The sequence below is a fragment of the Struthio camelus genome, chromosome 2 (assembly GCF_040807025.1).
Source record: "Struthio camelus isolate bStrCam1 chromosome 2, bStrCam1.hap1, whole genome shotgun sequence".
NCBI classification, from domain to species: domain Eukaryota; kingdom Metazoa; phylum Chordata; class Aves; order Struthioniformes; family Struthionidae; genus Struthio; species Struthio camelus.
The window spans coordinates 89335333-89351375 of record NC_090943.1 but is presented as its reverse complement, the minus strand read 5'-3'; the positions used below and the strand labels follow the sequence as shown (position 1 = coordinate 89351375).

The 16043-nt window shown below is 37.8% G+C and overlaps 1 long non-coding RNA gene across 1 annotated transcript in view; it reads right to left on the bottom strand.

Annotated features, from left to right (window-relative positions):
• Positions 1-9653: 9653 nt before the first annotated feature.
• The window catches only part of LOC104148628 (uncharacterized), a 40383-nt gene continuing 33993 nt past the window's right edge, over positions 9654-16043 (bottom strand). Inside the window, exons 2-4 of the long non-coding RNA XR_695168.2 lie at positions 13935-13990; positions 12413-12536; positions 9654-9925 (exon numbers count right to left, since the gene is read on the bottom strand). This is a non-coding gene — a long non-coding RNA (uncharacterized lncRNA). The remainder of the gene's footprint in view (positions 9926-12412; positions 12537-13934; positions 13991-16043) is intronic.

Genomic DNA, 16043 nt, shown 5'->3' with positions numbered 1-16043 from the left:
CTACTTTAACAAATATTCAGAGGTGACAGTGTACTTCAGTAACTGGGGACTGGTACTTCCATACTCTAGTCATGCTCCTTCTTTGGATGTAAAGAGGAGTTCATGTTTCTAACAGAGGATTATGTGACCAAAACTGACGAGTACTCCTGGCTCATCCCTAGCTCTTTCAACTATTGACAGACCCCTGGCATGTCACCTCAGATAATTCACTTAAGGCTCTTTGTTATGTTATTGTTCTAATACATAGTGACATTTCCTAGAATTTACACAATACTCTTTATTGGATCTACCGTAAATATCTAGTGAAAGCCATAGACACCCCTCAGAGAATTTAGAAAGCATCTGAAGGTTTTAAATAGCTATTTAACTATGATTAATGAAATATTTAATTGACACACTAGTTTTAAAGTGATACAGATTTAATAGCCAAGCCTGTATTGTGCCATAAAGATTATACGTTAAGGTTAAAAGCTTCAGGTGTTTATTTTAACTATTTTCTGCATAACTGTCCAGAATGTGTGACTAATCATAGTGAAGACACTCTAAATAAAAACAGGGTGGTCTGTGCTGAAAACTAGCATGGAAGTCTCCATCTTTGTCAAAGTATAGAGGATGTTTTTAGGCTTAGAATAGCATGGTGATTGCTGCAGAAAATAGGTACAATAGATCCAGAAAAAAGCCTTGGCCTAATCAGCTCCCACATATGATGAGAGCGTACACAAGGCTATCTCCCAAAACTGAAGTAGTATGGAGAGAAAGAAAGTATGACAGCACATGCCCACAGCAGCTCTGACAGGTGAAGGAATGACAAAACCAGCAAACAGCTAACATCTCCAGCAGCCTCCTTTGAACCAAAATAGACAGAAACTCCCACCAGCTTTTTTTTTCCTTTCATTTTTGGATTGCAGCTACCCATCAGCGCTGTGTCCCTGGGTACTCTATTGTATATGTTGGAGCTAGCAAACTTAAAAGCATACTAAAGTGGTATTTAGCCTCCTATACTCAGGAGACCAGGCTATCCTACTATCCCCTGCGCTGTGAACTAGTCTAGAAGAGATGCCTTGCAGAAAGAAGTAACGTCAGAGCACTAACATTACAGATATACAGAGAAAGTTTTTTAAAGAGAACTCCAGTTGCTAGGTAATATATTTGTTTTTTTCATTTCTAAAATTACCTTCATGATTCTTCTCCCTTATACACAAGCAAGCAGGCAGCATCCTTTTTTTTCCACAGAAGTAGGAGTAATAAATAAATAGAAACTACAGAAGCATTTTCAAAAAGCAGGCTCTTGACCTTCCTTTCTGCTTCTGAATTACGATGCCATGTAATTGTTTTTATGTAACATGACTTACGGAAGTGTAAGCACCTGCTGTGAAAAAGTTTGGAGATTGACAAATCAAACGTTTGAAAATACAATGCTTCTGAAGAAATCTGCTGAGAGAACTTCTGAGCCAGGGACTGCTGATTTCTAACGGTAGCTATTGACATAGTGTGTTATCTATTTCAACGAACTGTCGGACAGTGGTAGTTTTCTGCTCTTGCATCTTTGAGCATAGCGGCAAAATAGATGAGAGGATTTACACGACTCTCCAGTTCTTTCAAGGTAAAAGCTGCGAGCTCATTTAACATCCATCTTCAGAATGACAGCACCTCAAGAGCTATAAGGCATGTAGAGTAATACTGCCACAAAAATAAACTGATTTAGGTGAAATCTGGTGACCGTATAAGGGAGGGAAAAAAAAAAAAACCTGAAGATTGGGAAATAAAACAAACCCAGCTTTAATAAAGATAATTAAAAGAAAAAATATTCCGAAAGGATTTGCACTGTTGCAGGACTGAAACAATTTCCACTAGGACAGGACTTTAACGGACAGGAAAAGAAAGTAACATGCCTTGATGAGACTGAAACATCTACTTAGAACTAGCATTTTATATTTAGGCTTCTTTGTTGATTCTTTTTCTTTCCCACTATGAAGCACATGCTTTAGGTAACCCAGGCAATACTGTCCGGCAGGAGTGTGTGGGCAGATAGAGAATATCAGATTTGCTTTAAAGAATATTAGCATTTAACATTTCCGTAGCAGCATGTCACATTATACATCACATTTTGATGTCTCCAAATGGTACTACAAATCTAGATACTTTTAGCCATATATTAGAATGAAAAGATAAAACAAGCAGATCTTTTCTTCCCTGCTCCTTTGGTTTCTACAAGGCAGATTCACAGAAAGCACTTGGCTCCTGTCTGAGGCCCCTCAGGAAGTTCAGATTTGATAGCTCTGATGACAGCAAACCACGAATTTACTCGGAGGTCAGTCAAAGCTAAATTCTCTGATCTTCTCAACGCTGCTGTGGGACCCTCCTCCGTGAATTACTCTTATTTGTGCATTTCAACACTCAGTGAAACAGTGATTTTTCTCTCTGCGGCTCCATCCACCTTCCACCCAGAAATGATGACTCCTCGATAACACCACCTTTTATACCCCCGCTGCCACCTCCTTGAAAGAGCAATACCTGATCTATTAGCTAGCAATGGTAGCTCAGTCCCCCAAGCAGCCTACAAAACGGCTTCAATCAATCAGGTTAGCTCCCTCTGTCCCTCCCCCCATTAGCAGTTTGCGAGGGAAACTCATGGAGGACGCGGGAACGTGATGGGGTTTAAGGTTACCTTGGCTGAGCAGCAGGCAGACACTCAGGCACGCTCCCACCCGAAGGAGCCAAGCCGCCTGGGCAGTAAGACCAGCAGACATCCCCTCTGCAGGGTGGTTTAGCTGATTCGTTTTTTCCGTGTGCCGCGCTGGTGCCACTGCACAGGAACGCTGCTCGGTTTATGGAGATGATGACTCGGTTTCACTCCTCGCAGGTCCCCACCGGTGGGCAGGCAGGTGTGTGCCCCAAGCGTGAGCGCACCTCCGAGCAGAAACACTGGCCTGAGGAGGAGCAGGGGGACAGGAAACACCGAGGACTGAAACTGCCACCTCAGAGCAAAAGCGGACAGAAGTGTAGCTCACGCCATAAGCACGGCACTTTCCGTCCCGCATTTTTGATTGGGGAACAGCACAGAAATAGTCCTGAGCTTTTTCACTTGACATCCTTCCTTCACATGTTGATTGGCAATCAGCAGCAGTCCAAATTTAATCACTCAGAGCTGCTGGCAGCTTCAGACCGAACCGATCATCTGATTTTTTATCGACTGGCACACTTGGCCAGAAGAGATGTACCTAAAGTGTCACAGCGGGTGAGGACCATGTGCCAGCCAGGCAGCGGCCGGGCTGCACCGCACCGCACCAGACTGGGTTGGACTGGACTGGACCGGACCGGATTGGACCAGCTGGGATCGGCCAGGGTGAGGTGGGCTGGAGGCTTCCCCCTCGCTCAGCATCCACCTCGCAGCCCCAGCCTGGCCCTTCATCCCTTCTGGAAAAGCTCGTCATGAGGAGCAGGTAGATATCAGCAAGTTGGACAAAATAGGCTCTGATTGCGGCAGTGGCTGTGTGAGTGCCTTATTGAAACTATCAGGTGGGTCTGGCGGGGGTATATCTAGCTCAAATAATTTTCTACGTTAACTCTTCACTCAGATTCACAACCTGGAGTGATTCTGCTTCTTAAATCTTGCTAGCTTCAAGGCAAGAGAGGTATTCAACACACACGTCTTGCATCGGCTGGTATGGTTCCTTAGCATGGCGATGTGGCGCTTTGACAAAGGATATGCTTCAATGTTATTTAAGGGTTACTGTTGATTAACAGAGTAATTACCCTTTTGCATGAGAATAACGGATGCCGGAAGGGTATTACTCTTGAACAGGGTATTGCTCTTGAACAGTTGTTCAACGGGTGCCCTGCACGTTTCTGAGTAGCAGGAAAGTTATTCTTTCGGGACAGAGTCGCATCCAAACGGAGAAGCCCCTAGAGCTGCCAGCCTCCTTGACCATGTCTTGACAGCAGTGGTACAGGGTGCACCTGGCATAAAAATCTCAAGCATCTGAGTAGCCAGGTGCCTCGTGGGAAGAATTTGACTGAGTTCTCCTGCCAGTAATTAGATGTTGTGCTGACCTTTAGGTGCATTGCAAGGCATATCCCTTTTTCTTATTTATTTGTCCGCAGGCAGTGTAAGAAGAGAACTGTTTGCTTTAGGTAGTTGTTCTTTTCTTTCTGACAGATTTAAATGTCAAAGGATATCTGGATGACTTTGGACACCATTTAATGTCACCGTTCTTTTGGTGACTAACAAAAGCTGCCGGTACATCTGTAAACGTCATGCAGTGGCCTGCGGAGGCTCATAGGCATGGTAAATCAACTGTGTGCAAATTTCTTCCCCTTGACAGTTTTTATGCATAGGGCCTGCTGATTAAGAAATAAAAAATAAAAATAAACCATCTTGCCAGATGCTGTTGGTAAAGTAGCCCTGAAGATAGGATCCCAACCATCCTAGATCTCAGCTCCAGTTTGGGGTTGCGGGTAATTCTAATATCAACTGAATTGCATCCACCAATATCCTAACGTAGGAAAACACCAGACTTGCCCCTGAGCTATTAGAACTGGCCCTTTCATTCGGGACATCTGTTCAGGAGACGTGTGAAGTTTATATTATCTGCTTTTGCTGGGGTGCCACATGCTGGCTGTATTTCTTCCTCTTGCATGCTTTACACAGTCTGTACCCTTACGTATTGTGAAGCCTCACAACAGCAGCACAAGCCCTTTTTACCAAACACTTGATAATTGTAATTTTCTCTTAGCAGGGTTGCCAGCAAACCCTGTCACAAGCAGCTGTTTCAGAATGTATAATTACATCTGCATGGTATAGCCCATATTGCCTGTTTAAGACACGATGGACTGATTTTAAGCTTATGCTTGTGTCTGTGTGTGTAGGGGGGGGAAGAATTTTGTTTTAATTATTTTACAAAACTGAAGAGTGAAATATATTCCAGGTACTTTTCTTGAGCCTTGCCTTGAAACAGCGGAGACAACCTGCTCCCACCACTTGAAACTTTACTTCATTCATTTCTTCTGGCATTTAAAAAGTACATTTAGATTTTTATCCTCAAAACACATGTTGGGTATATCACTGTTGGGGTAGTATTAATCTCTTCCATGTCCCTTGCTGCCTTTTTGTCCACATCCTTCTCTCTCCCTCTCTCTTTTTTCATGTGAATTTTAGGAATTTCACTACACTGTTTGTATTTTACATTTACAGTTTTTACATTATACATGTGAGTACCTCATAAATATAATCAATTATCTATAGAAATATTTGGAGAGGAAGAAGCTAATTTTCTAGAGGGCACTCAAAAAGAATTCAACAGCAAAGAAAGAAGTGAAGAAAACCTTCATCTATGATTCCATCTCCGGAAAATATAGCTACCCACTGAATTTTTAAAGCTCAGTTTCAAACCTGACATAACAAGATGAGCAGGCAGTCCACAATCAATAAAATAAAGGCAGACAAGGAACTGAGAGATCCTTTCCGTCTTAATGTTAACCAGAAAGGACAAATACTTTAATTTCAAAGCAGGAAGCTTACCTACTGACTTTTAGCATTGCAGATTATACACTACAACAAACGTATTTGGTAAAAAACATTTCTACAGAACTCAAGATTCACACCGGATTATGACAAGATGCTCAGAAATAGAAAATTATTTTTTTTTTTGTTTAAAGAAATGATCACTCAAGCAGCAGTATATCTGGAGGTTTAGGAAACAAATATCGTGTAAAGTGAAATACTTTCCATCTCAGTAGCCTTCCTCTAAAATATTTTGCAAGGAAATTAAAAAAAAAAAACAATCAATCATCATCATTAAATGGTACCTATTAACATAGGGTTGCCATAAGGAAGTACCTAAAATAATATTGCATGGAACAGAAGGTAACTGTTAATACTATCATAATTAGAGCTGATTGAAAGGAGGAATGCATTTTTCCCCAAGAACAGTTTAAATTTGAAAGCAAATTTCGTGTCACGTTTCTAACATTTTCGTGTTTGCTTTCCATGAGCCGTGAAACTTAGCTGGCTGAAATAATGAATATAAACCTGGATACTTAAATATTTGGTAAAATCAAAATTCACTTTCTAATATAGTAGTATTTTTACTACAGTTGGTGACTGTGCATATCCAAAGAACACAAATAGTGGCTCACAGTTTAAAAATCAATTCTCATGGAAAGGCCCAAAAAACCCCACTTTTTGGCACATACTTTAGCAGAGGATGACTTCTGATGGTTATACACTGCTCTTGTTATGATCTCAAGCATTTCTGCTAATTAAGAGGTTAATCACAAGAATACAGAGACACAGCAAGATGGTTTTGCACATGGGGTAGTTCAACAAACACCATGGAGGGCCTTTTCTCCTCCTCTTCTGGGCAATATGCCATGGGGCTGCTACATCCTACCTCCTTTTCCTACATATTGTCTTCCATCTGACACTGTGCTGGCAGCTTTCAACCCCCACAAGCAGAACCAAGGCTGTGTCGTCTTCATTCGATCCCCCTCTTGTCCTCTCTTCGCTATGGGCTTGCTTTTATCCAACTACTTATAAGCCAAACCAAACTAAACCTCTAGAGCTAGCCAGAAATTATTCACTACAACTATTTTTTTCATCAGGAAAGGCAGGTTTTACTGAACTGAAACAAATAAATATTAGGACTACCTGCAAGGTTAAAATTTCTGCTTTCCATTTACTTCTACCTAAGTGAAAACAAGACAAAACCAAGCAGCTTGGTTGCCAAATACCTCCTTTGCTTGTATATTATTCCCCATTCTGTCTTTTGTCCCAGCAATTTGTGTCTCAGGAGCTTTCCTCTCCATTTACAAAGAATCCAGTGCAACGGCATCCTCAAACCCATACAGAATCTTGTGGAGTTAATATGGTACAATTGTTTATTCATAATCAAAGAAACACTTGATGCAGCAAGCACAGACCAAATGATGTTTCAGCTCTGATTATCTGCCATGAAGTATTCACAGGCCACTCTAAAAGGGGAAATACTTCCTAATTAAAATTAAGAAAAGAGGCTTGCACTTTCACTCCAGGCAATTAAGTGTAACATTTGCATGCATATAATTCCTTGGGAAACAAAACCCAGGAAGTGGCTGTTGGAGTGTCGATTAATTAAAAAATCCAACACTTCACTGGGCGTACTAGCTGGCCTTTTATATAATCTTTGTAGGTTAAGAATTGAATTAAGGTGTGCACAAAAATGTTACCAATGAAGGACTGCTAAAAATGAGCTAATTTCTGCTTATAGTCATCATCTGATTACTTTTATTTCCATTAATAAAGTTGTATAATTAAAAGGGGTATATCATTCCAGAAGCAAAAATTTCAAATATCAGATCTACTAAGTACCCTCGTCAGAATGGTACATCATATGTACCCACTGATAGTAGGAATTAGTAGCCTGCCATTTTAATTGTCACAATTCTTTGCCTAGAAAGTGAACCCAAGTCAGAAACCATTATAAATATACATACAGACATAGGAATATACATTCATACATAAAAGAAGCATACATATGCAAACACACGCTCGAGGAAGAATTCTCCTGTAAAAGAAAATTGAATATTATTGAGGAAAATAGTGTCATCTGGTACTCAACCTGTAGTTATCTTTAGATAGAAAACAAATTCAATTAAACCCTGAGAAACAACAGAGTGCAGAGCCAACAGTCCATTAATGTAGCCAGATCAATATAAGGGAAAAGAAACATGGGCTTCATTTCACTCCAACACTCTTGAAGATGACCTGCTGAAGATTTATCAGTTTTACAAAGGAGGATTTGCCCTCCTCCTCCTCCTCCTCTTTATTTTCTCCAAAATTGTACAAAATGAAATATAGCAAAAAGTCTCCGAAAAAAATCAAATATGTAAGGTTTAAAGGTACTAGGACATCACTGCTTATGGTTTTTATCAATAAGAGAAAATTAATCAAGGGATAATTTGTAAGCATATGGTTTTTTAAGTCTGTATTTCCACCCTATGACTAATCTTAAAGCTTTTGGTATTCCTGCACTGCTCCTCAGTTATGTTGCTAACTTCGAATAGGCCATTTTCTAAAAGTTTACATAGATCTTAAACTTACTGAGTAGCATTGTATGCTCATTTTACCCTGCTGTATATACCTCACACATAATTTGAGGTAAAAATGAACCTGGACTACTGGATGAAATGAGAAAGGGACTAATGGTGGGATTAAAAAGGAATACATACATGAGAAATGTGGAGAGAAAAATGGCTGATTGAAAACAATGGAGAGCTAGAATGAGAAGGTAATGGTAGAAAGAGGTGAATGCAGTGAAAGGAGCAGATTTGAACACAAATGGAATGGCTACAAAAAGCTAGAAAAAGCAAAAATTTGACTGACTGAAGAGTGCAGTTGATCAAGATTTTTTTATAATCCATCAAATTTTCAGGGGTTCAATAAACCATCCATCTCTGATAGAGAATGTGAATCTTTCCTCTTGCTATATTTTCCAAATAAGCAAGAGAATGAAACTTAGGATCTTCAAACCTACTACAAACAACTCAATGAACTCCAAAGATGTGTTGTTTGAGTATGGTCTTCAGACTGTGACTTATACTTGGGGACGAAGGCTGCAGAAAAGCACCTAGCTACAGGCACCTTTTAGCAGGACTGCTAAAAAATGTTAGCAGTCCTGGCACTGTTATACATTCACTGTTGTTTCTATGTCCAGATGCAAATCCTGTCTGAGATTCTGATAGAGGCAGTCTTAATTTCCTTCGTTTTTTTTTTCTTTAATTAAAGAATAAGCAGTCCACATTAGACAGAAACAAGGTAGTAAGTTGTATTTCTTTTCAAATGTCGTACTGATGTTGTAGCCTCAAGAAACCATGTTCTGATCCAATTGAATCCAGAGTAGTATGGCATTCTTGAGTTCAAACCAGCACTGGAGACCAAAATCAAACTTTTACAAAGGGCGATAACGTTAAGCAGAGTGCCTTTAATAAAATAAATAAATAAATAAATGAATAGCCTTACACTAAATTTCCTGTCTTTTTAATCAAGCACACTCCACAATTTTTAAAAATAATTATAATAAAAAACAGATTCTATATGTTCGTCAACACCATAAATGTTAAGGAGTGCTTTTTTAGTACTGTTAAACAGTACTCTTACTACTCTCTTCAGTTTCATTTCAACATTATAGCTGACAATAATAGGAAAACAGCATAGAATGTCTGAAAAAAAAATGATTTTTTAAAAATTAGATCATATATATTGTGTTCAGACCTTCACGCTAAGGAAAATTACTGGAAGTTCTCAATAGTACTGTAATAGGTTTCTAGTATAAGAGTTCTTTAAATATCCCACTAACAGGCTGTGGATTAGCTATAAACACACGTGCTGCAAAATAAAATAGATACTACATATAAACTCTTACAGTCTTGAAAGGTTATGAATAATTATTTAAAGGATTTTTTTTTAATAACAAAATCAAAGTACTGATTAACTTGTCTCTGTGTGATTGCAAGAAGGAAGAGAGAAAAATCACAACATTTTAAAGGACTACCTTTCAAGTTACTGGAACCAGACAGTGGGAAAAATCCTTCTGAAGTAGGATTTCAGGGACAACAAAACCCATCAGTGCTTCTATCCCAAAAATTAAAATTAGATATGATGTCCCTAACCTCATTTAGAATTCATTGGGATGTTATCATCATCATATTAACAGATGCAAATATCTTTGCTGCCTTTATTCAGCTGAAACAAGAAGTGATACTGCACTTCTAGTGTTCATCATATATACATACATGTTGGATTTTTGCATGCAGGTTCCTCAGCCATCCATGTTGGAAGTGTATCATGGAAAGCATATTCTCTGTTATCATTACCTCCATCATCTGTAACTGGGCTGTTGCTCTAGTTGGTGAGTTTACGTAATTCTCCACTGTTTTCTCTCTTTTACTGGGAAAAAAAAAGCAAAACAGAAGCAAAACATGACAAAAGCCTCACATCGCAACAGTTAACTGCTTCCTTGTTTACAAGAGTTGTCATTTTCAAAGATATTATAAACATTCAGGGGCCTTGTCCCTGTTTAAGTTAAAGGTGATTGAGCTTTTAACTTCCTTAAACAGTTCTGACAGTCCTTCAATAAGTTATTTTCTGGACACTGACGCTGTACACCTGGGTACACCTGGGACACCTGCTGTTACTTCTTGCTCTGTAATTTTTAATCTTAGTTAAGATTAAAAACACTAAAATATAATAATCAAATGCCTAATTGCTAATGTTTTTTTACTGGCATTCAAATGCTCACCCTGCCTTTTCATACATATGAGAATCCAAACTGCTTTCTCAGAGCTGCACAGCACTTCAAAATTCTTTCTCTTTTGATCCATGTCACCTGAAGACTGTAACATTACCTTTCTTTAGAGTTTGATTGTTCAGTTGATGTGTGCTAAACTATGCATTTTCGCATAACTATCTTTTCTGCTTCAAGTTCTTTTTTGCAAATTCGGCAGGTTATTAAGCTCTATTTGGTTTTCTTGCTTATTTGCTTGCTTGCTTGCTTGCTTGTTTTCCTGCTTTCCTTTTCTTGATATAATTTCACTGTGAGCAACACTTAGCCAAGTGTTCTAGTTTTTTAGCCATTTATTTTCCTTGTTGGATCTGGGATATCCACAATTATCAGGGAGCACCTGACCTTATGTGAAGAAATTTGAAAGGAGTTTTAAAAGAGTTTTTTAAAAGATGAGGCTATTTATAATATTAAACAGGGAGCAAGTTAATTGAATTCAATCAGTATAGCAAGGATAAAAATTGCTATCAGGCTTAAGATATCATATACGGAGCAAGGGTTTAAATCAATTTAAACTAAAAGAGCTCGGAAGTTTTATTAATTAACATCTACAGAGACAGCAAAGTGTGACTTAAAAGGAGACACCTGGCTTCCTGTGTTAACGAAAGAGATTTCAGCATGTTTCTATATATCATTGAACAGCATGTGACATCTTGCTAGCCCTGTAACAACATATGCATCGACAATATATTTGAAATATTTCTCTCTAATTTCAGGGTTTAGTGGTATTTAGATATCAAAGAGCTCCACAAAATTGAAGGTGGTAAGGTGAAAGAAGCTGCATGTTAGTATTTAATTACATTAAAATGATTAGAAAAAAAAATAAGTTCTTGATTGGGAACATACTGAGTTCTGCCTGTACAGCATAGAGGCTAGTTTGTGCATAAATCTAACTTGTTAAAACATGAGAAAGATAATGATATGAAGACTGATTCGTAGTGCGACATATATGAGCCAAAGACTACTCAGCTATTTCAATGGCTTGGTCAGTTTAGCAAATAAAGGCAATTCTCAGGACTTTAAGGGGAAAAATCCATCCAGTCACAGCCAAGAAAATAAAGTATTTCTTGCTATTATGAATATGGACTGAAGGTGTTGACTATATTTTCCCTTTCTTCCATCCGCTTGTGGAAACTGCCTATTAAAGCATCTTTGTCAGCTGAAATAGACACCTAAGTTGTGATTTCAACATATGCACAAATAATTTCATAAAATATACGTGTATAGAATATGTATTTGCATATGCAAATTGGTGTTTTTCACGTAGAGGTAATATTTCACAGATTCAATCAGAAATGAATTATTGTTCGATATTTTTAACCCAGCACTCCATCTGAAAGTATGAATGGATCTAGCATCAAGATGCGGCACACTTGAATGAACTTGGGCAAATCATTTGTGCTTTGTATATCTCCTTTTTATAAACTATTAATTAATAATAGAGGAGTAGCATATATACATCTTAGAGGGATATTGTGAGGTTGGATTTTTTAATGTCTGCAAAGGGTACCTCGGTTGAGAGCTAGAACGGTATAAGTTACATGAGTGCATATTTCAGTGCTTCTCCCCGAAATCTAGTCCTTGTATTACTTTAGATAGTTCTTTAATCTATTATTGCCTTCAAAAAACCACCACTGTTTTTCATTTTTAATACTACCTAAGACATTTGAATAGTCTATTCTATATTTGGGACAAAATAGTACATGTATGACTCTTCATGTACCGGATTTTTCATTTCAGAGTGGCCTCAGACTTAACCTAACGAAGAAGAAAACGTCAGTACATTCCTTTCAATTTGTGAGGCTGGCAAATGTAGAGGTCTGTGTACTGCCATCTCACTAGACATTCGGGAAAAAGATTTTAGCAACACTTCAAAATCAGAGTGCAAGTAACTCCTGTTATTTTTATATTACGATTTGTTATGTAATGACAAGAATAATCTTTATCACTTTGTTCCTTGCTTGGCATAAAATGACTTTTTGAACTGATCAAACACCTCAGGCTTTGCGTCAGTGTTTAATCAGCTTCAGCAGCTACTCATAGCTTCAAATACTGTAAAGAAATCGAGTTTAATTGCTTAATTAAACTCAAACCTCTGTCGTCCTTCCAGTAGACAGTGGCCTGCCTGGCTTTTGGATACTGAAAAACAATCAGAGAGGAAGCTGATGACATTGCTCTTCTCTCAAGGGTGGTCGATGTAGGAGTATTATATAGACACTGAAAAAGAAAAGCAAAAGGCATCCTCTGGGAAACAATTAGGACTTTTGTTTCCTATTTTTGGCCTGAATTATTGATTTTATATGAACACAGCTACTGTATTTTTACAAGAGATTTGTTATAGGCTGACCAGCAGACATAAGTTAATTGAAAAACTTGAGGACAGATCTTCGAGCAGAGTACACTACCTCGTTGAGCTTGATTTATCAATTTTAACTAATTAAAGTTCTAACTCCATGGGTGTTTTTTTGTTTTATTTTCTTCTTCCAGTTTTCAGTGTCGGCAGTTCAAATAAGCAGACACAAATGTATTTTGCCCAACAAGCTGCTCTCCAATGTCAGTGCTTCTGTATGCATATGGAGCACTGAGATTTATATGTGATGGTCGTGGGGTTACCCTGGAGCTTACCCATCAAGAGCTACTGTGATTTTAAAAGGTAGGGAGGTACTGGCATGGGATTGCACCTTTGGCTAATAGGTTTTCAGAAAAACAATTTCTATCCCATCTTGTACTAAGGTAAATCAGCTCTGCTAAGAACTACTAACTTTATTTTGAGAATTGCTAATTGCTTGAAAGAACTTCTGAATAAAAATGGAACCTTATCCCTTCCGTTACTTCTGGCTTACATTTAGGACCTCTTTAGGACCTCTTTCAAGCAATAAAATTGAAATATTTTTAGTATTGAAGTATAATGATAATATTAGTACAAGACAACAGATTCCGGTCCCAATTTTAACATTTGAAATATTTTGACCCCTCCATCTACAATTAAACCATTGAAATTTATGGTAAAACTGATTAGAACATAAAGAAAGTCCAGAAGCGAAAGAAATTGCACTCAAAAGGCATGATCTTAAGCTAGATAAAACTGTATAGAAAACTTATACAACTGATTTGGTGGCCAGCTTCTCAATTACCATAAATCAACATAATTTAACTTATTTCAGTGGAGCATTGCCAAATTTACTAAAGCTTTGGCATTAGGTGAGGATCTGTCTGAAGCACCTGTGTTTTCTCTCCTATCACAGTAGCTCATAATATTTCATACTATTTTCCAGCTTGCTAAATAGCAAAGTATTTCTCCCTTTTCATCCAAGAATGAAGAACTAAGGGCTACGTGTTAAAAGGCATTTATATGCCTGAAAATTCAGGCATTTAATTCATGCAATTCTCTAAAGCTCCCAAACTCTATTATTTCCTATATGAATGTCTATGTGTATAAAACTACTTAAACACACATACATAGCTAACAATTGCAGATCATGCTTCACATGCTTCACATGCTTCACATGTAGATAATTTTTTGATCCTGAAGGGCTTTTTTCCTTACAAATATATGTCATGCTTTCTAAAAGGCACATGAAAATATCAAACATTAATTTTTGATAATGAAACTACCTTCCATGGACAGTCACCCTTCACACAGCGTTATTCATCTTGCTAGTGTTTCAGTTCTGTAAGAAAGGTAATCAGAAGCCATCTGAATTTAGAGTTGAAGGGACCAGTAATTCGATATGAAAGCATGAAAAGTCTTTCCTGAGAACACAAAAATCTAGGTTGAAAGACAATCTTCTGTGATTATCAGTGAGCCACATCAGTGTATTTTGGGGCTTACCAGCAACTTAAAAATTCCCAACTTCGTATCACAAATGTTCAGATGGATTTTTTAGAAGTATCTTTATCTTTTATTAACATGATGATTGTCTTTCTCATATGCTACAGTTCCATCCCATTTTGTAGAAAAGGTTCAATTCCTTTGCAATGACTTCTAATATTTTACTTTCAAGATGCTGTCTGAACTCTTCATATCCTCAAATGTATCAACGTTTCAAAATAATCACTTGTAAATTTTATTACTTTTGCTTATTACTAGCAATATATTAGACAAATATTTCACAAATATGAAATTGTTAGTGTCCGCAGTTTCAGTATGATTTTATTGCATAACTGTAATCATAGGCAAGCCTGAGTAGCAAACTACGTGCTAGAATGACTCCCTCACTATTGGAAGATTTCCACATGGATCTGAAACACACATACGCAAAGAAAAAACCTAGCTAATATGACTCTCTTCAGATAAGAAAATTACAACCCTCCCCCCCCATCCTCCACTTCTTCAATAATGACAGAAAATGACAAGAGTGGAGCAATGCCAGATGTTGCATTGAATACTTGAGTTAATTCCTTTATTCAAGCACAAAGGGCCACAAAACATAGATTCATATGCGCTGTCCCGTGCTGTGTGCAGAGCTTTCTGTGACACCCAGAGAAGTTCTGTATGTGACTAAGAAAGAAGTAGGCAATTCAGACCATATCTCCTGGGGTGCGTGGAGTAGTCTTATAACTGCAGTCACTCCACTTTTTTGCAGTTGGAAGGACTCCGAGAAGGCTGTTGCAGGAAAACACAAAGAAGCTTTGAGGGCTGCCAAAATTGCACAATATGAGGAGCTAAAGCAAGAAAGCAAAACATGTATTATTTAATAGGGCCGGTAAGAATCTAACTTCTATCCTGTGACAAATGTGTACACATTTAGATCTGTTTTCAGCCTGACCTGAGACAGGGACACGTCCAGAGCTAAAAAAGGAAAAGAAAAATACTTAGAAACACTAAAACAAACACATAAAGGCGCTACAAGATTAGAGAATGCAATTATGTATGCATACCTTTGCAGATAGGTTTATGTAAAGGTTACAGTGCAATAAGAATAATGAACTAATATCTTCTGTTTCAACTTAAGTAATAAAATTATAATTTAATTTCAAAATAAGTTAGCAATTTAGTAATTTTCCCCCAGATAGCTAAAACTCAACTAGGAGGCTTTTTTCCTGACAGAAAGAGGTTTTGCTAACAACTTTTGACCAGGTTTATTGATTACGCTTTGGCATTAGGAAGCTAACACTGAAAATCGTATACAGAGCCAGACTGCATTATGTTTTTGGTAGACCTACTGCAGCTATATTGGCAAGGAGACAGATAAACCGCTGGCAGCTAGAGATACAATGAGTTATAGGACTTACATGAATAACTTCTCTTCAATCCCCGAGGGCCAAATTTTTCCCTCTTTTGAGGTAAGGGAAGCGAGGAAAACTTTAGAAGATCTTTACAGCAAATTTCACATAAATATATCCCCTTGCCCTGATTGTGCTCCTACGACAACCTGGACCTATTTAAATAGTGTGCCTTTATCTCATTTGCTTTGAGGTAGTAGAAAATGTGGTCAGTAATTTAGACTGTGACAAACTGGTTTAGAAGAAAACAGCTTGATTCGTGATATCTAGATTAAAGTGGTCTGATGATCAGCTGCAGTACCTATTGAAATAAACATAAATTCTAGGAGCTCAACATCTCCATAAAAGGGCTAGTTTTACAGATGTCTAAATATAGACCTCTGTGACTAACTTTAAAAACCCCTTTTTGGAAATTTTCACAGAATCAGTGTCTCATTTCTTTAAATAAAACATTCAGAAGCTGTTCAAACATTTGAAGATGTTCAAAAATAGCAGTGT